Source organism: Camelus ferus, chromosome 34 (assembly GCF_009834535.1).
Source record: "Camelus ferus isolate YT-003-E chromosome 34, BCGSAC_Cfer_1.0, whole genome shotgun sequence".
Lineage (NCBI taxonomy): Eukaryota > Metazoa > Chordata > Mammalia > Artiodactyla > Camelidae > Camelus > Camelus ferus.
The window spans coordinates 14642717-14669989 of record NC_045729.1 but is presented as its reverse complement, the minus strand read 5'-3'; the positions used below and the strand labels follow the sequence as shown (position 1 = coordinate 14669989).

The following is a 27273-nucleotide window of genomic DNA, read 5'->3' as shown; positions in this document are numbered from 1 at the left end:
CCGGTGCCTTTCCGCCCACCGGTCAGGCCGGGATGGAGCGCAGGGGCCGAGCGGCCGCCAGAGGAAAGCAAGGGTGGATCTGAGCTTGGCGGGGTGTCTGGAGTTCTCTGCCGAGCCCGCGCGGCCGTCCCTTTGTTGGAGCCGGGCAGCGGGGCGCTCCTGCCTCCCCACATCTTCTCGGAGAGGCAGACTCGGGCGTCCAGATGACCTGGCGCTCCTCCCTCCCAAACGCTGGTTTTTAAATCCTTTCCAGTTATTCAGTCAACTTTTATGAAGCACCAGAAACTATTTCTGCTACAGCAATGAACTGGAATAATCAAATCTGAAGGCGGTTTGGCTCCTTACTCCGGAGAGATGATTTACGGATCATTTCGTCTCTCAGCCACAGGTGAGGAGACTGAAGTCCAAACCTCCGAGAATTAATATAAATATCCGAGTTTACAGCAGATTAACGGCAACAAGTGAGCTGTTCAGATGCATAAACTACTACTACACTTCTTTAAAAATGAGTAAATCCACACCCCACCTCCTGTTCTAATTACCTCTGCCAGCTGGTGAGAGCCTCCGCAACTGAGCCCTCTTGGCCTCAGCGAGGAGAGGTACAGACAAACAGATCACCCAGTAAACGTTATTCCCAGTTGGAAGAGCCCACGTGGCCTTTAGAGAATGGACAGGATTATGCTAGGCACCTAGCCAGAGGGACTCAAGAACTGAGATACAGGATATTCGGTGTTCTTTGCCTCCAGGGTCTAGACAGAGTGTAGGTATGCACTCCAGCGCTGCTCTTAATTAACCGAGTTGACTTGAACTAGGCGTTCAATGTCCCAGAGTCAGTTTCCTCCTTTATGAGCGTCTCTCAAAGGCACCCTGGAAGGTAGATGGGATTACCATATGTAACTCCAGTATCTGGGTCCAACAAAAGCTCCCTTTTTTCATCCCCTGTTCCCCCAAACCATTTACCTATTACTTCCCGCTGGAATTACATGTCATGTGGCTACATCAGGAGGGTAGCTAGCAAGTGTAATTCACCACTGTATCTCCACTGGTAAGCACGGGATCTAGCATAGAGCTGTAACATAGTAAATGTTTGCTAAATGAAAACAAACCAAAAGACCAACATTTTCCAAACTCAATTACTTCTCAACACGTTTATTATCGATGATTATAAAACTACTCTGTCTTATCACTTTCTTACTTTATCCATGAAAAAATACAAATTCAAAAAGAAATTCTTAGGAGAAATAGCAAAATATGGACTATTTGGCTTTTCCATGTAACTCACCTACATTTTTAAAATTGCAAATTTGTAAATGTTAGATTCCTATTTTGGACTGACTTCAGTATGGACCATATGGCAATATTGTCTATATTTGGGTGTATTTTTTTTAAATGCTGATCTGATTCTAAGCATGATTAAATTATTTCTTAATTTTTAAACAGTATAGTATTAATTAAAATTAAATTATATGCGTGATTTATACTGGTGAGGACTGGCCATTGACTTTCTTATCTGGCAGAGTGATTATTGCTATGCAGAATTGGGTTTGCAAGAAAAAAAAATGAGAGGGCTTGAACTCCTCAAATTCAATTTAATAGTGAATCCTTAAAAAATATATATATATATATGTATGTATGTATGTATATACACACACATATTCACACACACACACAGAGTCTTCACCCTTTGAAAATAATTCTTAACAGGTGTGGTCTCCAACCTCTGGAAGACCCTAAAATAATTACAGATGCATCCTGAGATTTCCTAGAATTTTGTGCTGGAATGGCTCCCAAAACTACTACTCATTTTCATCCCAAAAAAGCAGTGAGCAGCTGGGAGTTCTTGGTTCTGTGCTAAATAAATGTAGAGAGAATTAATTAGAATAAACAATGATCTATGTTCTTTTAATAATCATAACTGGAGCACAGCTATGATACAGAGGCACACAAAGTCTTCCACTTCTTCACTCATTAATTCACATGCTCACTCGTTAGTTCGTGTTTACTAAACACACACTCTGCATGTGCCAAGTGCTACATTATGAGTATCCAAAGCTGATCAAAATGGAGCTTGCTGTAAGGTTTTTTTTTTTTTTATGGGATGTTAAATCATTTTTCCCCTATCATTTCTACTGTAAGAAAATGTCATTTCTTAAATTTGAGCTCAAAGTGGAACAATAATGAAAAAGAATCATAATCTAATTGTTGACAACAATCATTTTTAAGCTATGACTGGTTTGGTCATGAAAACAAAAGCCGCTCTGTTGCGAGTATGAAGGGAGTCAGAGCTTGCACAACTGTTGGAAGGGCTGGGGCGGGGAGAGAGTCCCAGAGCTCCACCGACGACCTCAGACTCCAGCCCCCCCAACCTGGTGGTTCTCAAGAGCTTTCCTAAAGCCACTAGAGTCCCGGAGGCTCCCAACCATATAGGGCTAGAGCGAGGTTTTGTGACACATAAAGTTTACACAATTTAGAGAGCTCTCTTTAAGATAAAATAAATGAATTTATGAATACAAAGTCACAAGCCACCTCCAGAGTCTTAGAAAGGGTCCATGCAAGAAAGGAGCCCTGAAGTTTAAACTTCATTAACTTCGCTGTGAGTCTGCCCACGCCAGCTCTCTCAGCAGCCACATGGATGCTGGATGTCCTCAACAAGTTTATCTAGAAGCAGCTTTGAAGCTCTATCTGCCCATGTGTCTTCCTGTAGCTGACTGAGAAAAAATGGTGTCCTCTTCTGCCTTCTAAATCATGAACTAGTGCCTCTCATTGACAGTTTCCAACCTGGAACCACACAGGGAAGGAGATTCTAGGAAATGTAGTTCCTGCGTTCCAGGGGAATAAAGATGCTGCTGAGTTGAGAAGAGACTATGCTGCATACACCCCAAGGTAGACAATGCAACTAACTCACTGAGGAGTTTAAGGAGAGTTTAAACTATTCAAGGCACTAAAGCTTAAAGTATGGGAGCATTGACATACGTGCCTATCATCTGAAACCAGAAAACAGTGAAGTATTAATCTACACCTGATTGATTCTAAAACAACACAGAAAGGAAATGGTTGGTTTGGAATAAAAAATAGAAAAGTAAGAAAGCAAACGTTTTTCACAGTCATCAACAATGTTCATGGGAGAAGGTACCCTGAGTGTGTCTCTCATTCACTAATAATGCATTCAATGCATTTATGGATTATTCACATGAGGTGCTAAGGATAACATGCAAATCAAGACCAGAATAGCCCTGTCTTCAAGGAACTTATGGTCTAGACCAGCACTGTCCAATTGAAATATAATTTGAGCCTCAAATATGAACCACATATGTAATTTTAAAATTTCTGGCAACAACAGCACATAAAAAGACACAAGTGATATTAATTTTAATGCATTTTACTTAACCCAGTATGTCCAAAATATATATTATCATTTCAACATTTAATCGATATAAAAATTACTAATAATCTATTTCACAGTCTTTTTTTTTTTGGTACTGTCTTCAAACTCTGATGTGTATTTTAAATTCATAGCACGTCTCAGTTTGAACTTGCCACATACAAAGTGCTCGATGTGTTTTTTTATATTCTTATTCATTCATTGTAGGTTATTACAAGACATTAAATGTAATTACCTGTGCTATGCAGTAGGACTTCACTGTTTCTTTATTTTATATATAGTAGTTTGTATCTGCTAATCCCAAATTCCTAAAAAAATAAAGTGCTCAGTGTGGCTAGTGGCAACCCTGTTGCCACTGGAAGAGTTATACACATCTCCTGGACAATCAGAAATTTAGCCTGAACAATTCTCAAGAAACCCATTGTGAAAAACAGCCTGGCCCTGCAATCTGGACTGCTCATCAGTCTGCAGTGACCCACCAGGATAATACTGCCTATCACACTCACCCAAGCTTCCTTCTGACATGTAATACCCGAAGATTTTACATGAACAATAATTCTGAATAGCTGTATGATGACAATAAGTTCTAGAGCACGCAAATTAATTTACAACATCCATTCCATGCCATCACTGCCTTTGCAGACATGCACTCTTCTTCTTTAACTTTAATATATATTGGCATATCAAAGCAAAGATGTATTCTGAGCTTTCTTCCTTTTCATTAAAAGAACTAGGAGCAGGGTGCGAGACTGACTGTGACTTAACCCTCTCCTGTGGGAAACTGGATTTAGGATTTAGAAAATGTTGCACTTCTAGATCTGAGATTATTGAGAGGGGAGAAGGACTTACTGAGAACTTCAAAAAGCAGGTTTTAAAAAATATGATTATTTCAGCATATCTTGATTTTATATAAAAGTTCCAGCTTTTAAAAGACTTTGTAGTGTTGGTTTTGCTTCTGTTGGGTTTTTTTCTGAACTAGTTTAGATAAATTCCTAATTTTCTCTAAAGACTAGCAGATTGGCATCCTTTTGGTTGAAGAACTTGGAGAGATTCTCTGATAGATAAATAAGAACTGGAAATAAATCTTAGACATTATCCATTTCAACCCCATTCATTTTACAAATGAGGCTCAGAGAGATTAACCAACTTTCTCAAACTCATTCATCTCTTTCATGGCAAAGCTAAAGCCCAAGCCCGAGTCTCCTTACACTCAATCCAGGGCTCTTCGAACTGTACAATCCTGGCTGAAAGAATCCCCGTGTTCTGGCATGGAGTCTCGTGGTGTTTCAACTCTCCACTCTGATTAAGTACATAATAATTGAATCTGGTAAAACGTAAGAAACATGCAGGGAAACGTGTAAACACTCTGAACTCACCTCCAGAAGAGAGTGAACCGAGCAAGGCCCTCTGGACGCTAAAAAATGTTCACATCTTCCCAATTAAGAGCCCTGGATAGGAAACCAAGCAGCTGTGTGCGATTTTATTTTAGAGTCTTTTGGAACTAACTCTCTGAAACCATTAGTAAAGTAGAGTCTCCTCTTCCTGAAGAAACTTCCTCAGTCTCTTTCTGCAGATCACTTCTCTTTTTTTCCTGTCTCATCTGCCTCTCTATTTATTTTCATCTTCTCCATTACTTCCCTTAATGTCCTCACTTGTTTAGGAATTAAATCTCATGGGATAGCTAGTCTAAATTCTTGTCTAGAAGATCTAATGTCTGTGTTTCCTGGTGGATATGATAATTCTGGGAAATAAATCCAGCAAAAGACAAAAGGAAAGCTTCCAATAGATCTCTTCCAATTCTTCTCCTCTCCTCTTTAATCTGAACTCTTCATCAGGCTTTTGTTTTATCTCTATTAACATCCCCAACTACTTCTTGTAACTGATCCATTAAGTACGCATTTTTGGGGGTAGACATCTGTTTAATTTGATTTTTGTACTCCTCCAACATGGGAACTTTAGGGTAGAAATTGAGAATGAGAAAATTGGGGAGGGTAAAGAAGAAACTAGCTCCTAACAAAATTGCAAGAGAGAAAGATTAGTCAAGTCCCATCAGAATTTTGATTTCCGTGTAAGGGCATAACGTGGGAGAAAAAAAGTATTTATGCAAAAAATTACAATAAAGTAGCAATATTTGCAAGTGTAGATCTGTGTGTATTTATTTTGATATTATGAACTAAATATACACAAGGAGAGTAAAATCTATTTCTTCCAAGTATTTAGGTCTCTAGAAATCTTGTGAGAAATCGATTTCTAGTCCTCTTTCTTTTCTTCTGCCTTTGCCCGAATCCTTTACATCCATCCCTATTGGTCCTGGCCTTTTAATAACATGTTGGATGTTGAAGAGCAGAGTTTGAGCAAAAATAAGTATTATAATAGGATTCCTGTAAGCCTTACTAGGTTGCATTGTACTGCAATTTGCAGAAACACATCCACCTAATACTCGTTTGGGTTAAGGCATGAAATATATTTTCAAAAATAGTTTTAGTAAAATAATCTTTGTTTAATTTGTACTCTTGTTAAGGCAATTTACAGTAATTTTCAACATCTTGACTCTCAAGCCAATTTTTTTCCTCCTCTTTGGCTCCTTAAGCCATTTCAAGTGAAAAGGGGTAATAAACAAGAGTGATTTCATTGGCAGAGATGGAACAATTTTAGAGTTTTTAAACATAAAAGTGGAACTTTTATAGTTTAAGCTATACCACGATAGGATTCCCCACAGTGAGAGTTTACATGGATGGAAAATGATGAAAACTAGGAGTTGTAAAGTATCAACAGGGGAAATTTAAGTTTGGGTGGGCTAATTTTTAAAAATAAGACTGTAATAAACAAGTGGAGTGGTTTTATTTGTTTTTTGAGAAGACTGCTTTGTTTTGATGGTGATTGGGGTGATGATTTTTTTGTGTATGTATGTATGTATTATTATACATATTTTTTACCATTGTAAAAAATAAACCCACCAAGCTAAAAAATCATGTCTTCGGGACGGCGGACAATATCAAGAAGTATGCTGTGGTAAAGACCTATGTTACACTGTTCGGCTGTAGCTACTCCAGTTCTCCTGTATCTCAGTTTCATGAGTTTCTATACAAATTCCAGGTCCACAATCTATAACTATAATGAAATGAAACATTGTCCTAAAGCTGAAGTGTGGAACCTGACATTTAAAAAGACCCAGAAGAGATGTCAGGCCCTAAGAAAGTAGAAAAATGTCATTTTTCTTTGAATTCACTAGTGTACAATAGTATAGCTGGCCAGCTATTTCATTATCTTTAACAAGAGTAAGCTGAAAGATCCCAAGTTTAGTTATTCCAAGAGGGATCTCAGTTTAATGACATCTAACTATGAGATGATGAGAAATTCAATCATGTGACAAACGACTTTGAGGTGTCCCTGATTGGAAGGGTTCTAAAGTCAACCTTGGTGGACGGGAGTTTGTGGATATAGCCTTGACTTACTGTGAAATGCTCTGGGGGATGTGTATTTTATTACCTGGACTTGCCAGGAGCAGGAGTCTGCTCTCTACTTCAGCACTCAACTCCTCTTTGTAGCTTAGGAAATACGATTTCCTATGGCTGTTCAACAGGTATAACTGGGCACGCTGTAGCCTTAGTTTCTGACCTCAATGAATTCTGGTCCCTCAAGATTAGCTGGCACTTTCCTGACCTCTATTCTGGCTGAAACTCTTAAGTAAGCCATACATACCTACAGAAATAGGCCAGGGTGTTGTTTGAAGTGGAAGTCTGTTAAGAAAATGCTGGACTGGGATTACGGATGCCTATTCCTCCAGATGGAGACCAAACTCATATTGAGACTAAGTTCTGTAATCAGAGAATCTGGCCTATCCCCATCTCAGACAAAAACTGGAAAGAAGAGAGAATGAATTGGGATATTTATTTCAAAGGATCCCGTATGGGTGGACTAGGTCCCTTTACTGAAGACAGCAGATCCTGTCTGGTGGCCCTTCTTTATGGTTATTCTGCCTGGGTTGGGTTCTGGCAACCATTTCTTCTCCTTGCCCTCTCAGTCTTAAGGTCTTTGGAAGCATCCTCATTTTTATCCCCTGGCGGTGGGGGAAGGAACGGGGCACTGCACCATTCCTAGTTCATTTCCTTTAATCGTATCATACCTTTTATATATATCTTTGTTAAATCCTCCTCAATTAATTACCTTTTATCATGCCATCTTTTTCTTGCCAGGACCCTGACGAATGCATTGTGTGGATTTATTTTTTTCACATCAGGGAATGTGAATTTATAACCCTTATAAGATATGCCATTTTTTTCTGGAATTACCAAAAGTCCTTGTGTGGTCCATATCAGAGTTATGGGTAGATTACAACTCCTAGCACTGAAATAAAATCATTGAGTTTTTTGACACTGAAAGTCCCACATCCTGGGAAATGACTCTGTCCCCAGCAAATAGGATGATTGACCAACCTGGTTATGACTCTCATGTAGAGTTGGGTGTGCACCCTCAGAAGTCCCTAGTGATTTGTGTCTAGCAGGCTATGATAAGAAAGAATTTGAAAATTACTACGTAATTATTTCTACGTGTGAGATTGTACAAAAGGAGTCAAAGGAAATTAGGATAAATGCCACCCTGCTCAACAGTTGTTTCAAGAAAACTTTTTAGTGGGGCACAGATACAAAAAATTCATTTCAGCATGAATTGTTAAAAATTAAACTACTTCTTGGAGATGGAGATGTTGTCAGAATCCAAGATACAAGGTAAAAACTATTCTCCAAACCTGGACAGGCCGTCAGAGGCATGGTTTAACGTGTTGGAACAGATGATAGAGCTAGGAAAAGGTATTTAGCTTATGATGGAAATGATTGCCAGACAGTGAGAGGGTTTTTAGGAGATGCAGTTTCCATCCCAAGAGAAAAGACAGTTCTATCTTGGATACTACTAACATTGAGATGACAGAAGCTAAGGAAAAGAACATGATCTACAGGATGCCTGAGGAGGTCACCCTGAGGAGGCCACGAGTGCTCTCAAGTCAAATATTTTAGTGGCTGTGGTTGTAGGTATTTAAGAGCTGGTTCCAGGGGCTTAAATCCAGAGAATATGGTAGGTAAACCTCCTAAGTGTTGCCAGAAAGGTAAGGAAAGTTGACTGTATTCACAGTGAGGTTAGAGATTTTTTTTTTCTTTTTACCAAGGAACCTCCCCTAAGAGCCTGGGGAAGAGAGGAAATGACTCACTTAGCACAGGTGTGGGCAGGGGCAAAGATGAGCATCCTTCCCAGAGCAAAGCTGAACCTGACTGAACTCAACCCGTTCCCAAGCTTCTCCCATATAGGGAAGCTGTAGAAAAAGGAGAGAAGAAGAAGTTATTTCCTTCCATAACAGGGAGGTGGAGTTCAGGAAGATGGGTCCCATTTCATCCATGGGCCCAAACTGTGCGAGAGAGTAGATGGGGAGTTAACATGGCAGATAAAATACCTGAACACCAGCTACTTTTCAAAGTTGGAGGTAACTAGGGGCAGATATCCTTCTTGAATTCTCCCTGAGAGAACCAACTTCTGTAATGAGTGAAACTTGGTGCTTCCACCAAATTGTCATCGACTTTAACCTGCCGTCAATATGGGGGCAAGAGGCACCCACTTGAAAAAGGCTGGACCCCATAGTGAAACTAACATTGACCAGGATCTTTGCTGTTAAGAATGGAGGTCTGGGCCTCACTTCAGCAGTGCATATACTAAAATTGGAACAATACAGAGAAGATTAGCATGGCCCCTATGCAAGGATGACACACAAATTTGTGAAGTGTTCCATATTTTTATGCAATGTATGGCACAGGGAATATAACCAATAATATTATAATAACTTCGTATGGTACATAATCTGTAAAAATATTTAATCACTGTAGTGTACATCTGAAACTAATACAATGTTGTATGTCAGCTATACTTCAATTAAAAAAAAATGGATGTCTGAAGCCATATTTCCTGGATTTCTACTTTAGAAGCTGTGGGACATATTTGTAGGAGAGCCGTTTACAGTTTAGGGCATACAATCACCCTTCTTTTAGCATGCTTTTGAGGAAGATTGACATTCCATGGTTGACAATGCCACGAGCGCTTGTGATGAAAAAGCTAAAGTGTGCTTTGAATTTCCTAAGGGAACACCCATGAGGCTATTCTCATCTCAGTAGAGGCCTCGTTCAATTGGTACCTCTTTTGCTTGACTCACAGCCCCCTAACTCCACCCTCGAGTGACCTGCTTTCTGTGCCTATGAATCAAATAGCATTAGCTCTACAGAGTCTGCTCAGAAAATGAGTTACCAGTTGTTACCAGGTAATTTTTCTTTACTGGAGAACTTTTTGTGCTTTGTTTGGTGAATAGTTTTTAGGAAGTCATAAGTAAATTGGAATTTGGAAAGAGAAGGAGGCACAGTCTAAGGCTTCACCAGGTAATGGATGAAGGTCAAGGATGGATAAAGGACAAGGGCCGATATACCACCTTCTCACTCTTCCCCCAAACACGGATGGATGTGAGCAGGTGAGAGGTGAAGGAAGAAGGTGGTACTTCTAAGGATAAAGGATGGTGTCTCTAAGGCTGAAGAGTCTTGGCTAAAGATTTGACTTCAGTTGAACAACTCACATCACTTCCCAGCAATAGACCCTACATTTCTGCCTGAAGCCCTTATTAAATTAATTAAACACAGAGACCATTAGACTGAAGTGGCTTTAATGCCTTAGTAACCTATGTAAGCAAACCAAAACCGAAGCCTGTAACGCCTCAAGGTTGAGAAATTAAGACCTAGGCGTAACCAATCACAAACAGCCAATGAGGGTTTCCCAAATAATGCAACCCCTAAAGCTATGGCCAATCAATTTTCTTGCTTTGTTTCCATGTCTTCTCTGTAGAAGTCTTTCCACCCAGCCCCGTGGGTGGAACACTCTTGACCATTTCTGGTTTGGCATTGACTAATTTGAATCAAGTGTTGTTCAGAGTCTTAAAATGTTTAGTATGCCTCACTTTATCTTTTCTGATGTCAGTTGTGATGTCCAAAGGAGACCCTCACTTCACCCACCAGTAGCCCTTGGGAGCAAAGAGCGATAAGCAGACCTGGGTACCAGCTGAGCGCCCTGCGCTCACTGCTTTCTCTCCGGGTCTGGAGGTTGCGGGTAGGTCTCTCTCAGATGTGTGAGCTCTGCAGCTTTTGCATCATGAGCTCTCAGATTTTATTTGAGTATTTCTTTTACCGGACTGGGTCTGGAGTTGGGCTACATACATCTTAAATCAGAGTGGGTCCAATATGAGGCCTCGAGTTAATTAAAAAACAAAAATTTGAAGAGGGGGGAAAAAGAGAAAAAGGATTTCTTCAAGTCCAAAGAATCTGAGACTCCTCCATCTGGGACTCTGGCTGACTATATGAATAAAATTATGGGCCCAGAAGTTGTGTTTGTTTGAACAAGTAGGTTAACTTTATGAAAGATAATCTTGAATTACAGTGGCCACAGTGGAAAACTTTCAACCCTAGATAAGCTTATCCATTATGAGGTAGGTGCCCTAGAGAAAAAGGAGTCACAGCTAAGACCTCACAAGGGCAGAAGGAAAATTATTTTTCCTCCTCTACAGTTTCTGGTCACCCAGAAGGGACCTGCTGGGAAACCCACTCACTCTGGAGCCTGCCTCATATTGTCTTTATTAGGTCTTTGATTACTTGGGAGAACTGAGTCTTCTCAATATTAAGAAGAGCTAAATTTTGTTTATAACTATGTAACCTTCCGTATTTGCCTTTAAAATCTTTTATTGTTACTTTTGCTAGATAGATAATTAAGCATTATTTCATAATGACCTGTGATCCTATTTAATCAAATGGTCAAACCTCTTGATATTTTTTACAGCTTCCCAAATCAAATCTAAATGGAGTCTGTTAGACCTCAAACTAACTTTGAGATTTCCCAGCGGGCCCCTGGAAATTCTCAAAGAATTTGTCTCTCACATTACAAAGGAGATGCTAAATGAATTAGGTTTGTTTGGCATATTAATTTACATGCAAAGCATTGTCAAATCGGAAGTGATAATGAGCCTTCTTAATTGTATGTATATGGATATAAGTTACTAATGTAAGTATTCCAGAAATTGAAGTGCATAGAAATTTATCAATACCTTCATTGTCTGATTGTCTTCAATTGTTGTATGCCACAGAAATAACTGAATTTCCTTGCCAAATGAACTCTTATCAGATCTTGAACCAGGGTCATTTAAAAAGGCTTTGGTCATTGAGAGACAGTTATTGTTTTACACGGATGCTTTTGCAGAAGTGCTCCATCTTCAGAGAGATTCATGGGAAAGACTCAGACAAGTACTCTGTAATGCAAGTTTCTGATACTTTCTGATCATACCACAGAACTGTATAAGAATTTTCAGAACTTTAATGGAAAAACTGGATTCAAGCAGAACAAGAATTAATAACATGGGATTGCATGAACTGATGAGGATGATCATAAATTTTAATGCCTTTATGTTTGAAACATTGCTGGCTCTTTGATGTTCTGGCTTTCCAGGCTTAAGGAAACCCTTCTCTCTTTTCTTTTAAACTGTCTTTTACTTACAGCAATTTGGTAAATTATACCTTTGTAAACAGAATTGAAGTATTAACTTTTTCTCCCTACCTGATCCCTCCAGAATTTGGATTATCTTTGATAGGAATGATGGTGACAGTAGAGAGAAAAATTATGTTTCAGTGAAAAACTACAGCACAACCTTGTGGGAATTAAATTCTAGTCTTGTTCATTGTCTCTGAGGCTTTGTAAACTGGACTGGATCCTGAATTCTTCCAGTTTCCTCAAACATCTGGCTACAACTCTCCAAACTAGTGTTTCCAATTTTCTCCCACCCTTCTGACTTGGATTCACTAAGAACAAAGACTGCCCTTGAAACTGTTTGGAAGGTCACTACCTAGTCAGAGGCCAAGCTTCAGGGCCTTGAACCGTGGGTCCACATCTCTCAGTTAAAAAGGACTCCTCCAGACTCTTGGAACTACATGCTACCTGGAGAGCTAAAACCAAAATCGACTAGAAAGTTTCCTGCCCAGAAACAGACGACATCTTGAGGTGGACATTTCCCCCAAATCACAGATCAGGATCCTCATCTCCAATATGAAAACTTTATTCCTTTTGCCTTTTCTATACTTTCTTTGTCTCACTATGAATGCATGGGAAGACAATGCTTTCTAATGCTGGCGACCATCCTGGAATCTACTGCTAAGGCCAGAGCTATACAGCAATCCCCAGGCTTTCTTTCTAAAGTGGAGATCAATTTATATCACGAGTGACTAATGATTTAATCAAGCATACCTATGTAATGAAGTCTTAAAAAAAAAAAAAAAACCCAAAGAATAGGGTTTGGAGAGCCTCTGGTTTGGTGGACAAGGATGTCAGGAGGGTGATGCACCCCAGACTCTAAGAGGACATATGATCCTCTGCTCAGAACTCCAGCTTTTTGCCTCTTGTATTTCTTCATCAGGCTGGTCATTCCTATTTTTCAATATCCTTTGTAATAAATTGGTAATCTAGTAAGTAAACTCTTTTCCTGATTCCTGTAAGCCACTCTAGCAAATGAATCAACCCCAAGGAGGGGGTCATGGGAAGCTCAGATCTATAGCCAATGGGTCAGAAGCACAGGTTGGCATCTGAAGTGTGTGTGTATGGGGCGGAGGGGGGCAGTCTTTTAGGACTGTGGGATCTGACACTATCTCTAGGTAGATAGGGTCAGAACTGAGTTAAATTGTAAGACACCCAGCTGGTGCTGAAGAGTTGGTTGGTTGATGTGTGAAAAAAAACCACACATCTGGTTTCAGAAGTGAAATCTTCTGTGAGTAGACAGAAAACAGGAAAAATTTTTCCTCTATGATTACACATACCTCCAGGCAGTGATTTTTCTGACAGTTCTTATCTTTGAAACATCTCTCATTCAAACTTTAAAAAAATTTTTTTTCTAATGCTTTGAAGAGAACAATGGAATAAAAGTAAATTTTCTTTATAGAAATGTGAAGGCGAATAGTGGGAAGGGGGAGAGCAATGTATTAAAATATAACATGAAATTACATGTATTTTTCCAGTCTGGTTAGATAAGAGGTTGGATTTTACTTAATCTTAGTTAAAGAAAGTAATTATTTTAAGACAATTCTTAAATATCTGCGTTTGTGAAGATTTGTGTCCTCATATTATTATTTCCTCAAAACCTTCTTGAAACCACAGAAATTCTCTAACAGGTAGAGATGTCTGGGTAACAGTTAATCTATCTTCAGCATTCCTCCAGCAGTGCACTGTGGAACTAATTCCAGGAGTTTATCTGTACACCCAGCCAGTGGATCACAAGAAGATCCCTTCCCCCCCTCCTCCTTGGGCCAGCTCAGGCCTTCTCCCCGGGTCAGCCCCATAGGAGGGCACCTGCCACCTCCGTCCCGGGCAGCACACATCCAAGGCCAGAGCTCAGGCCTGCAGACTGGGATGGTGCCTCCTCTGCCTCAGGGGCATGGGAGCTCGGGAAGGGACTTTAAAAGAAAAAAAAAAAAAAAAGAAAGGAAAAAAAGCAAAGTCTTTGGCAGTTTCCACCCACTCACATCCTCGAAGGCTGCAAGGTTTTGCTGATCTGGGTTCACTGGGAACGTTTCCTTGCCAGCCGGGGCCAAGACCCAGGCCTGCTGAGAGCAGAGGCCATCCAGGTTCCCAGGCTGCCACCACCCCGGGGCCTAGTCTTACAGAGGCTGCAGACAGCTGGGACTGCCACCATCAAGAAGCCCCTCTTGGGGGCCTGAACTCCTTTGCCAGCGTGGATTCCTCATGTCAGGACTGCATAACTAAAGCAGCTGAAGGGTTTTTTTTTTTATAGTTTTTTTCCCGAAAATGATTTGTAGTTGGGGGCGCAGCTCTTCGCCCTGATATGTGTGCTCTACAATAAAAACCAAATCTAGTATATTTGAAAAAAAAAAAAAGTCCAAAAATCATTAGTTCAGAGGCCAAACGTCATCAGGGCAAATTCATTACTACTATTGGAATTATAATTCCCCACATTTCTCTTTCTTATATTAGCTTCTTAGATGTACTTAAGAAGCAGCGTTAGGGATGTCCACCTTGTCAAGGCCACGACACGCTACCTCCAGAGTAACCCAAAGAAATCTTCACTTTCTAATTTTTTCATTTGATTAAAAGAACAGTAAGAGGGAAAACATGTACTACGTATGTTAAAAAGTTTAAACAGTAAAAAATAAGTTAAAATGTCCCTTTTAAAGCCTTTCCCTGTATATCCCACTCACCAGAGAGGACCATCCTTAACAGCTTGTTTTACACAATTAAGTTCAGTAATAAATTATAAACCATTGAAAAATTAGAAGTTCATGAGTGATACTGGTAAGGAAGTGGGGAGAAGGGAAGGTTGCTACTTAACAACAAAATGCTGAGGGCTGACTGGTGGCCGTGGGGCACGGGCTGGGGTCGTAAATCGGCCTTTTGGAGCCATCACAGATTGGATCGGGTGGGGTTTATCGATGGACACCACAGGGAGGGGGAAATGTTAATGAACTGCAGGACATTTCCGTGGACTTAAAGTATCTCCCCACGGATCATTTATTAGTTGGAAGAGAAAACATAGTAACGATATCGTGGAGAATGAACTATATGGTGACCAAGTGACCAGAACACCACCAATGAGGGACGGATGAACATCTCATGTCTCCAGATAAGGTTGCCTGTGATCGCCCCTGAGACCTGCTGCGTAGTATTCCGGCTGCAAGGGCACACTTTGAATCTAAAAGTCAGGAAAAATCAGACAAACCCAAATTGAGGATCCTTTTATTAAAAAGAGGGGGGACTATATTCTTCAAAAATGCCAATGTTATAAAAGACAAAGAAAAACTGTCGAAATACTCCAGATTAAAGGAGGCTGAAGAGACATGACAATGAAACACAGTCCTGGATTGCTTTTATGTGCTGGATGAGACCCAATAAAGGCTTAAAAAGACATTGTTGGTTTGATTCACAACATTGGAATTCAGATAATAGATTAGACAAAAATATTATACCAATGTTAGATGTACTGAAGTTGATAACTGTACTGTGGTTATGTAACAGATTACTGTGATTCTTAGGAAACACACACTGAAAAGTTTAGGGGTAAAAGGCCATGATTTATATAATTTACCCTCAAATGGTTCAGGAAAAAGAGAGAGAGAATAATAAAGCAAATGGAATAAAATGTTAACAAGTGAATCTGAGTAAAAGGTATGTGGATTATTTTTGCACTATTCCTATAGTTGCAACTTTTCTGGGTGTTTGAAATTGTAGATAATTTCAGAATTGTAGATAATTGTAGAAATTATAGATTAAAAAAAGTTAAAATATTTTTTAAAACAAGCTTTTTATCCTCTTTGGCTTTTTACATGTTTACAATGTTTGTATGTGTCCACCATACATTCAAACACACTTTTCTGTCATTACAAATCAAATTTAGCTTTTAAAATTTATTAATCAATTGCTATGGAAAAACCACAGAGTTAGGCACCAAAGAGGTGTTCTCAATGGTGCACGAAGAAATTGAAGTCCTTGAAGCAGACAGCGTGGCATCTTTGTAATTAATTATGATTGTCATGGTCTCGGGACAGGTGGGGAAGGGATCAAAACAAGAGTGATGGAGAGAAGAGTATCGTGTGAATATCTTACCCTGTCTCAGCATCCAAATTAAAATATACAGCACATTAAAGACAGTAAGTATGCGCCATTACACACTTTCCATGTAGGTCACTTATCCATCTTAATATATGGCAGGGTAAACTGTGTTACATGTAATCTATTATATATAATCTGGGTAACAGCTAACATATTGTGGCGATTTAATAAAATTCCAAGATCACTAAGAAAATATAACATTATTTATTACTTCCTGCTGGTCAGTTACCAGGATCATGACCAAAAGGCAAAAGAGATTCTAGTTATAAGACAGACTTTGCTATTGATTGTCAGTCCCGCAGAAAATAACCTGCAAATGGACGCCTCTTCTTCCAGTCTGTAAGAAGCCATGACAATGCTGACCCATTTCTCAGCATTGCTCTGAGGAGTAGCTTGTAAAAGAGTGCAAAAGACTTCAATAACTTGGGAGTGCCTCATAAAACTGAGTTAATAATGACAGGGCCTCTCTGCTCCACACCAGCACTGGAGGCTTTGAATGTCAAGGGTGGAGTGAAGGGGTGTTGTGAAGACCCGCCTGCCAGAAGCAATCAAGAGCTTTATGTTATATTGTTTGTGCACATTGTGACAGTGAAGATGTAAGTTACTGTTATTGTTTGGGGACATAATTCCCGGAGCAATGTACTATGTACCTAAGCAGAATCAAATAGAACAATGAAACAAAAATTCAAAACAGCTACAGCTACCGCTACCGAAAGGTTGGTGATCACATAGCTCAAGAAGCTTGTTTCAGAAGCTTACCTACCTCTCCAGTCAAGTCTGTTTGCCCTCACTCACCTCAGTGGTAGGAGGAAGGAAAAAATGTAAAGGAATCTGCAGAGCTTGACTCTGAATGCTTTCTCTGCTCCTTTAATCATTCTTCCCCTCTCCCAGCCCCTGGTCCGCCTTCAGCAACACCAACTAGCATCTCTTTACTCTTGCCTGACATGTAGACAGAAGGCTGCGTGTCACCCATGAGAACTAATTTGAGTTATTCATACTAAAAGCTTCTCCTACTATAAAATGTCTGCCCCGCTAGACTGAGATTCTACCAAATAGAAATTCGTACATTTCAATTAGGTAGTTCTGGCAAAAGCTGCATATTCGTGCAAACTTCAGTTGATTGGTAATGGCTACCTAGACTTCCTTGTTGAGAGGGACTCCGAAGTAAGGGCTCATCTGAGCTCAGCGCGGAGGAGTGGTGTCTATCACGAGTGGGTCAGTAAGGGGCTTGTTCCTGGGTCAGATCTGACATTGTAGGCAAATGTATTGCCTCCTCTGGAAATCTTTTTATTCATGTGCTATCATGTCTCCGTGCACTTTTACAGACTGTTTCATCTCTCTGGAATACCCTTTCTCCTTCTACATAGCTCAGAGCTTCCATTTTTCCTTGAAGACTGTGTTCAACCTTTACTTTGCCTGTGAAGCCTTCCCTAGCCTCTCCAGTCATCTTCGGAGATCACCAGACTGGGAGCCTCTGGAAATCTGGCTGCTAGTCTTCCTGACCGCCCCGGCTCTGTGGCACCAGCAGAGTGTCTGACCAGAAGCAGGTGCCAAAAGAAGGATGAATAAGTAAATGTCTACTCTCAGGAAAAACCGCAGTCCAGTAGGGGGAGGAGGAAACGGAGTGTGTTTGATACAGAAAGCTGAGCATGAAAACAACAATTAAAAAAATGACCTGAAGTGTTGTGGGGATTAGGAGGCTAAGAAAAAATTGGGGAATAAGGGGAAGAATCATGAAGAAAGTGACTTTTGAGTGACACCTTTCCATATTTTCCTGGGAAGGGTGGCAGGTCCCATTGTTCAGGTTTCTACTGCCTCATGACGGAAGAGCAGCGGAGGATAAAAACGCCCTCCAAAGGCATTTTTATCATTTATATTATTGACAATACAATGCTAACTAGTTTATGCCATAAAACAGACTCTTTTGTACTGAATAGTCAGAGAGGATGCACAACTACATTGTAGAAGTTCAGGGTCAGATTCCCACCCCCTCCCCATCCCTAGGAGCAGATCTCAGAGCAGAAAGACTAAAGGATTATTCAACAATGTAGGGAAAAGATAGAGGCTAGATTGTGAAAAATAAAGTTTCCCTAATTAGGTCCGCCAACAAAGTCTTGACGAATTAAGATATAAAAACAGTGACCATTACTCAGAGAGAGGAAAGCCAAGGGCAAGGCATAGGAAATCAACTAAATGAGGAAGTCATTCTGGTGTAAGAACCTCTGGTTCATAACTGCAGCCAGGAAACTTGGGAGAAGCATGATAAGGGGGACTAGAAAACTCATCTTTGTAGAAAGGCAAGCATTTGGCCTCAAACTGTTGTGGGTTTGACCCTGAATTCGTGCCTAAGTGACCTTGGAATTCTGTTTTCTTGTTTGCAAAATGGGAATGATGATGGTTATGATGATGATGACTGTTGGGGTTCACGGTGGGCCAATGTTATGGGCAGTAAAAGAATTTACCAGAGACAAAGAAAGGTTTAAGAGCAAAGAAAAGTTTAATAGATACGTTGCTATAGGCAACAGCAGGCCACACAGAGAGGTGACTGTGAGCGCTGGGGTGAATGTGCAGGGTCTTTTACTGAGGAAGGGGCTGTGAACACAAAGGGATGGGGAACAGATTTTTGATTGACTGTGACTGAGGTAAGGGGCTTTGATGTATGGCAGGGTAGGCGGATTTATGACTGATAAGGAGGAAAGAATGGGCTGAGACAAGTCACCCTGAGCTATTGTGAGGTTAGCCATCTCCCAGGGCTCTTAATTCTGCCAGGGCAAACACACACCAGAAAAGGATGTACTTTATCTTCTGAAGAAGAGCAGGTGGATACTTAGGGGCTGGAAGTTTGGGAGTCACGGGGCCTCACAGGCACCAGCTGGCACTGCAGTGACAATTCTAGGGCCCTTATGAAGATTTAAAAAGCTAATGCACCTAGTGGAGTGCCTTGCACGTAACAGGACTCTTAATATACGGCGGCTATTATTTTGAATGCCTACTACGTGCCAGACCTTTTAATGTATGTTATCTGATAGTGTTCTCAACATCACTTTAAATAAGTATTATGAAAGCCAATATTCTTGGCTTTCCAAGATTCTTGGGAAATGGCAGACCTGGGCCTTAAACTCTGGATGGCCTGACAACAAAATCTGTAATGATTCTGTTATACCATGATCCTTCACAAACATGTGACACGCTGGACACATATTTCTTTGCTTTTTATTTTGCCTGGTACTAGCCTGACTACAGCCTTTGTGCTTTCACTCATCTCTGAGAGGATATGAGAAGTCATCTGTGAATGTATCTATACATTTAACTTCCCCACCCACCGTTATCCCCATCTGTGATTGGGATAAACTAGAACCCTGAGAAGTAAAGCCAGTGATCGTATGTAGCTGCTTTTTTGTTTGCTTATGGTTTTTGGTACTTTGGGTTGTGTTTGGTATAACTCTGCATGAACCCAGAAAAATGTTAGTTAGAGACAGTTCTGTCCTGAGATTACAGTGAGAGTTCTTAAAGTTCTCAAAGCTTCTTGACATCAGTCTTGGCAATAATTTTTTTGGATCTGACACTAAAAGCAAAGGCAAAAATATACCAGTGGCACACATTGTAACTGACTATACTTCAATTAAAAAAAAAAAAAGTGGGACTATATCAAACTGATAAGTTTCTGCACAGCAAAAGAAATCAATAAAATGAAAAGACACCCAATGGAATGAGAGAAAACAGTAGAAAAGTGGTTGACAGGGGCTGAGAACAAGGGAAATAGGGAGAGGGTGGCAACAGGGTACAAACTTTCAGCTATAACTGAATAAGGTCTGAGGATCCAGTGTATATCATGATGACCACAGTAGTAACACCTGTATCGTATAGCTGAAATTTGCGAAGGGAGTAGAACTCACATGTTCTCATACATGCACGCACACACACACACCCACACACACAAACGTGTGAGGAAGAAAGAATAAATGGAAGGAAGGAAGGGAGGGAGGGAGGGAGAAATGGTACTGTCCTGAGGACAGAGCAGGAGGTTTCAAAGAGCCATCCCTAAACCAGCAACATCACCCCCATCTGGGAACTTTTAAAAATGCAAATTACAAATGATCAGACCCTAGCCAGGCCTAAAGAAGCAGAAACTGGAGGAGGAGGGGCAGGTAGCAGTCCTTGTTTCAACAAGATCTCCAGGCAATTCTGAAGTGCACTACAGCTTGAAAGTCGCTGATGCAGGGTATAAACAGCATGTAATTTAGTTTTTGATAGAAGCTCGCATTTGTAACGCATTGGTAACTTTTACATTTCTCTTTTGCTAAACAGAATAAATGTTGGTTGTTAACAACTTAATGATGTCTCTTAAAAAAATTTTTTTTTCACTGACTTGGTTCTAATCAGGAAGTTAAATATCCTCGCTAGGTCTGCTCTATTATTTAAGAATCATTTTCCAGGAAAGATGTGTTTGTTGTAAACAACAACCTTACTTTCAATGACCCCAACTTTAGTCAGAAGTCTTTCTGTATGTCAAATTTAAATCAGACTTTTGTCATTTTAAGTGTATTTCTACTCGATCTATCATCAAAGCATTTTAATTTTTATAATTCATTTTAAAATTGGTAGGCTGAAGCATAGCTATTGTAAGTGTAAATCCAGAATTTTCTCATTTTGGTCTAACTTTAAATATTCTGCAAAATTATCCAAGTCTATGTCCCAAATTATGGTTTGACAGTTATCACCACTAGCAAGGGGGAAATGGAGAAATGCCAATGGGTTTAGTATTTCATCCTGATATTCTTTCAAATTCCCCAGAAAGGTATTCAGCCAGTGGTAACACACATTTTCTAGGGTGGCTGCCTGGCTTAGCACATCCTTCTCAGATAAGCATCATCCTTGTCTGTGCTCAGTTACTCTATGGCCACAGCCAGACCAAGCTGGATTCTTTCTCTCAGAGGTTAGGGATCTGGATTCAAAGACGTGGGCAGTCCCTGCTAGCCTCCGGAGCTGAGGGTGTGTGAATTCAAGAGCTGTGAGGTCTAGAGAAAAAGAGAAAGCCAGTTAACAGAAAGAGGCAAGAGCCCCGACATGCTGGGAAAACCGTGGGCTAAAGAACGTGGAGAGAGAGAAAGAATGAGTGTGAGCAATTGGCCTTAATTCCTAACGGTTTTATGGTTCCTGAGTGGGAGAGTCCCTGAGTCGACTGTGCGTGTCTAATAACTTTGTCATGAGGTCTGTTTTTAGATGGATGGTTCATGTCTTCTCTATGTGCGCTGGCTGTTATTCCCTTGATTGGAGGATGGCTGGTGTTATGGTGACCCCACACTTGCCCTGGTTGTTGAGCGGGGGCCTCATCTTTGCTCTGTGGTTGTCACAGCCCAGACAGGGGCGGGGTCTGCTCCCCTGTTCATTCTAGTCTTGCCTATCACCTAAAGAAAGTTCTTGTCTTTGGATTCTTTGAAATGCACCTTTATTCCATTGAAAAATCATCCTTTCACCAAGTTTGAAATTCTGTTCTTTCTAACTCAAAGGGCCTTGATGAAGATGACAGCCAATGAAAAAAATGTTCCTGCCCCACTTAAGTGGCAGGAAAGAAATATGAGTGACTCTGAAATAAATCCTAAAATTGAAGTCGCTTTAGTGATCAAAACACTACTTAATAGTGCCCCCTGCTAAAACGGAATCAAATCTTTTAAGTGTCCCTTCAGTTAGAAAGAAAAGAGGGAACATCTCATTTTTGTATCAGTGAGGAGGGTGGTGAGGAAGAAAGGTCGCTTTGTGTCAATCAAATTCGTTTTCCTCAGCACTCCCAGCAAATGTGATGAATCGACCGTGGACTTTGACGGGAGACACAAAATGTTGAATTCTGGCTGGATCACTTACTATCTCTGCTACCGTAAGTAAGTTACTTTATTTCTCTCTTCCTAGTTTCTTATGTAAAATGAGGATGGGGATGGTAAAGTTTCCTTTGCTGGACAGGAAGGACTGTGGAGGGTCCAGAGCACAGCGGTTCTCCCGGGGAGCCGTCATCTCCGGCCGTCCTGCTGGGTGTGCAGCCTTTGTTCTCCCAGCTTCTCTGGCCTCGCTGACATCATAAAAGCGGGGGAAGAGCTCTGTGTAAACTTTAGCCATTGAAGAAGCCTGTGCCTTACAATTCAGCTGTGAATTTACTTTCAACTCAGTGTTACCGCCACCTTGTGGATTTCTTGGGTAATGAAACTCAGTCTGAGCCATTAAAAGGGGGATTAGGGTTACTTTAGAAAATCTCAGTTGTCAGTGTGAGTGCCTTCTGAGCGTTGGAGGGGGAAAGCACACTTATTCCATGATGGTTTGCAGAGATGAAGGCAGTGCTGGAGCATGAACGAGATCGTTAATTAATCTGCCCTCCTCCGTGGACACCCCTCGCTTCCCACCTAATTTTCAAATATTAAAGCTGAAACACAAATAATTCGAATTTCACGGCTGAGCAGTCGTAAATCTAGGAAGAGAATTTGGGGTCTCTTCACTTCCAACCAAATATACTTCCCACTTACACAGCTGGATAACAGAGGCTTGTTTTAACAACTAGCCGATGGGTTTTGTTTTTTCCAGTATTTACTTATTTTATAGGCAGTCGTTAATTGATCAATTAATTAATTTCCCTTGTAACATTGTACTTACATGTGCTTCTGCTCTCTCCTAGTCTGTTTCCTGGGTGCGGCCAGTTTCCCTCCTTTAGAAGTATTCTCTTGCCATTATTTCTGTGGAAGTACTGGGTGATAGTTCAAGAGTCTGCCCCTACTTGCTGAAGAATTTCCACATTTGTGTATTCTTCCTGCTTCCTCAAAGATCCCTCCACTTCTCTGGTACCACGCAAACCCGACTTCTTCTAGGCACAATTCAAGTTCCACCTACTTCCGAGCCTTGCAGGCTGCAGTGGCCTAACGCCGCATCTTTCAGAGCTCATAACACTGACTTATATGTTATTTTAACATGTGCATTATTATTGTTTTAGCTCGACTATGATCTCTTTGAAAGCAAAGATGTCTTCTTTGCATTGCTAGGAGCACCTGAATTCCCAGCATATACATGACTAATATGTATTTTTGGAACCATCATGGGTGTCCTGCTTTCATTTCCCCTTTCTCTCAAGTTTTCATCTTTCCAAGCAAGCAGAAAAAAAAAAAAAAGTAGCAGATGATTGCTTTTTGTTTCCACTGGTTTTTACTTGTGGTAACCCAGTTCCTCACTCGTGCACATGCGTGCTGTGCATGGTGTGTGTGTGTGTGTGTGTGTGTGTGTGTGTGTGTGTGTGTGTGTGTGATTTCTCACGGAACTCTTCGGTTCTGAGCATTTTTATCTATGGATATTCTCTAGGATCTGTGTTCAAGTTACTTTCTTCCACAGAGGTTTTCTTCTTTGCTTCTTAGAGGCAACTGACGCTAAGGCTTCAAAACAAATTCTTGCGGGTTGCGGTTTGGAGGACTAAAGGTAGCAAGCGTGTGTGAAGGCTGACTTTGGTTATGAATTCTCAATGGAGATTATTTTCCCTCCCTCCATCCCCTCATTTCCAAGGTTGAAACCTATAGTAAATCTGCTGTTCCTTTTTCTGAGGAGGGGAGTTTTTTGGGTTTTGTTGGGTTTTCATTTGTTTGTTTGCAGTTCGCTCTGACAGTGAGAGTGCAGCCTTCTTGTATTCCAGGTGCACGTATGCGTGGAGGGTTGGTTTCCATTAGTCTCCAACTTGACTGATGATTTCACCAGTGAACTGGAGTGAGTACTTGGTTTTGTGCCGGTCCTTTTTTCTCATGGGCTATAAATTGGAAGCTCAAGATTCTCCTGGTTGGACAGATCCCCTCAGGTCAGACCCTAATTTCAGGCTTTACTTCCTACCATGGAGCATTGCTTTCACTTTATTTTGTTAAATCTCTGAGCATTTCCTTTGATTTTTGCTAGCTCAGCAATGCACTGAAAAAGATTTTTTTCATGTCGTATCTAGAATTCTTAGTTTTTGAAGTGGGAGGGTTGTTCTTAACATACCGTGCTGATCACTTGATCTCTTAGATATATTTGAAGATTGATTTGCAAATTTCACAGAACAATTCTGGTATGACTTTGGATTAAGATTTCATTGAATTTATAGAGGAATTAAGGAAGATTTAATATCTTTACCGCATTTATTCTTCCCATTTCCAGTTATTGCATCTTCATTTGTGTTCTTCAGTAACATTCATGATTTTCTTTTAAACCTCTTACACTGAGGTTTTGTGAATGGTTTTTTAAACTGGCATTTTCTATAGGTCAGTGCTGTATAAAAGAGTCAGATTTACATAATATTTACGATGTGCCAGGCATTATTTAAATCCTTCAGTAGTGGGGTGATTATAGCTCAGTAGTGGAGTGAGTGCTTAGCATGCTCAGGGTCCTGGGTTCAATCCCCAGTACCTCCATTAAAATAAATAAATAAGCAAATCCTTCAGTAATCTTTTACCTGATGAACTTGCTTATTAACGTGAATAGTCTGTCACTTAACTCCTCTTGAATTTTTCAATAAAGGCAATTATATCACCTACAGTTATTGACTCTTTCCTTGCTTTCTTTATAATATCTGTGCCTTTTATTTGTTTATTCATTTTTTTCTTATTGCTGTTGTAGTTGGTCCCTCTCTTTAATGAAATTGTTTCTTCCCTGTGTGTTTTGTTAGTCTTGATTGCAGGCTTATATTTGCTTTCGAGAATTCCTCTTTCCCTGACTGCGGACACTTTTCAAATGCACTCCCGCCCGCCTCCACTGCTGCAGTGGAGAGGGCTGGAACCTACTAGCACAGAGTCTTCCAGTAGTTTCTGTTAGGATTTTTCCATTCCTTTTGGGTGTTGCCAGCCACCTGGAAGACTGTATTGCCTCTGTGACCCAGTTATTCATGCTGACTTCTCCAGCCTGGAAGCAGATGCTGAACTGTTTACTGCTTGGCTGTGTGTCTGTGTCTGTGTGTGTGTGTGTGTGTGTGTGTGTGTGTGTGTGTGTGTGTGTGTGCGCGCGCGCGTGAATGTTTGTGTTTGTGTAGGAGGGGTGGAAGCAGGGCCAACCTGCTTGACTGCTCTACATTCCATCTCTAAGCAGTCACACTACTCATTGTCCTTGGCTCCTTACTCCTTGTAATTTTAATTAATTATGAGTTATAAGAGTCTTAAGAACTAATCTTGCTCATATCGGTCATTATATCTGGTGTCTACCTTTGAGCCAGATTTCCCTCCTCAATTCAATCCTGTCAGATTTCTATCTTTTAGACATATATAAACATTTTTGTTTTCCTAATGACATTCTTTTTTTTAATCCAGTATGGTTAAGGACTTATTCCTTATTTTAAAATTAATTTTCATGCAAATCAAAACTACAATGAACTATCACCTCACATTGGTCAGAATGGCCATCATTAAAAAGTCTACAAGTAACAAATGCTAGAGGGAGTGGAGAAAAAGGGACCCATCTTACACTGTTGGTGGGAATGTAAACTGGTGCAGCCACTAGGGAAAACAGTATGGAGAGTTCTTTAAAAAGTGACAAAAGACTTACCATATAATCTAGCAATCCCAATCCTGGGATATATCCAGAGAAAACTCTAATTCAAAAAGATACACGCCCCCCAATGCTCACAGCAGCACTATTTAAAATAGCCAATACACAGAAGCAACCTAAATGTCCTTTGACAGGATGAATGGATAAAGAAGATGTGATACATACACACACACACACACACACACACACACACACACACACACACACACACACAATGGAATACTACTCAGCTATAAAAAGAATGAAATAATGCCATTTGCAGCAACATGGATGGACCTACAGATTATCATACTAAGTGAAGTAAGTCAGAGAAGGACAAATACCATATGATGTCACTTATATATGGAATCTAAAATATGATACAAATGAACTTATTTACAAAACAGAAATAGACTCACAGACATAGAAAAGAAAATTATAGTTACCAAAGGGGAAAGGAGGTTGGGAAGGGATAAATTAGGAGTTTGGGATTAACAGACACTCATTACCATATATAAAATAGATAAACAACAAGGACTTACTGTACAGTACAGGGAACTATATTCAATATTCTGTAATAAACCATAATGGAAAAGAATATGAAACAGAATATAAACATATAGATCTGAATCACTTTGCTGTACATCAGAAACTAACAAAACATTGTAAATCAACTACACTTTAATTTAAAAAAAAAGAAAAAAGGAAATTCATTTTCAAAGATTTGTTGTGAGGTGAAGTTTGTTGCATTTGCCCATTCTGTTAGTAATACTTACTTACTGGTTTCCTTATTTCTAGCTATTTCTCATTGGCTCAACTGCTAGTAAAACATATATTAACAATATGAAATGAATGATGTAATGAAAAAAAATTTGTATTCAGCAACCTCTGATCAATGCATAGATCAGGGAAACACTGAACTGAGTACAAATTAATAATTACCATAGCCTATCCTGTATGAATTGATACCATCTTGCATTTTCTGAAACATTTATAATTTATACCACCAATTATCTCCACGAGTCTGAGACAATCATTATAATATCAAGTTGAGAAAAGTGTGTCCAAGGATTAACTGAGATTCAAACCATTAGTATGCAGCAGGGAAAGAGTCACTGCTCAGGGAGGCAGAGCTGTTAAAAGTACAAAATCTATATCCAGATGGTCTGGGTTCAAATTTCACCTCAATTACCAACTAGTCGTGCCTCTTTTGAAAATGATTTAATTTGCCCTTCTTTTACTTTCTCGTCTGCGAATGTTGTGAATTACAGTACTGCCCTCAAACTATTGTAGTGGAGATTAAAGAGCTTAGAACTGTTCCAATCACATAATACGCACTCAATAAACTGTCACTGTCGTTGTTGTTACTATATTGCTGCTGTTTTGAACTCATGTCCGGCAACTTTTACTACATTGTATCATTAGATGTAAGACCAGTTTTGAATTTAGAGATAAGGTCAGAAAAAAAAAAACAGAACTTTGCAAAAGGGCAAATATACACAAACACGAGTGCGTTCAGAGGTCCCGAGGATCTGTCTCTTGCTTCAACAGTGTTTGGATGGAACAGACCCAGGGACGCCCCTTGCTCCAGCCTCCGAACACCCTTCAACCTTTTTTTCAGTCGCATTGGTCAAAACCAGCCACTACCTTCAGCCTCTGGGACCAGCCAACTCCGTTTTGTGAGCTTAACTCCTTATTAC

The 27273-nt window shown here is 40.2% G+C and overlaps 1 long non-coding RNA gene and 1 other non-coding gene across 2 annotated transcripts; one reads left to right on the top strand and one right to left on the bottom strand.

The window, feature by feature from the left end:
* Window positions 1-91: 91 nt before the first annotated feature.
* On the bottom strand, window positions 92-27226 carry LOC116661334. The gene is made up of 3 exons (XR_004317212.1): window positions 27079-27226; window positions 18930-18932; window positions 92-105 (listed from the first exon to the last, which is right to left on the bottom strand). It is a non-coding gene; the product is annotated as an uncharacterized LOC116661334 (long non-coding RNA).
* LOC116661392 lies at window positions 9062-9164 on the top strand. Its single transcript, XR_004317283.1, has one exon. It is a non-coding gene; the product is annotated as a U6 spliceosomal RNA (small nuclear RNA).
* Window positions 27227-27273: the final 47 nt, after the last annotated feature.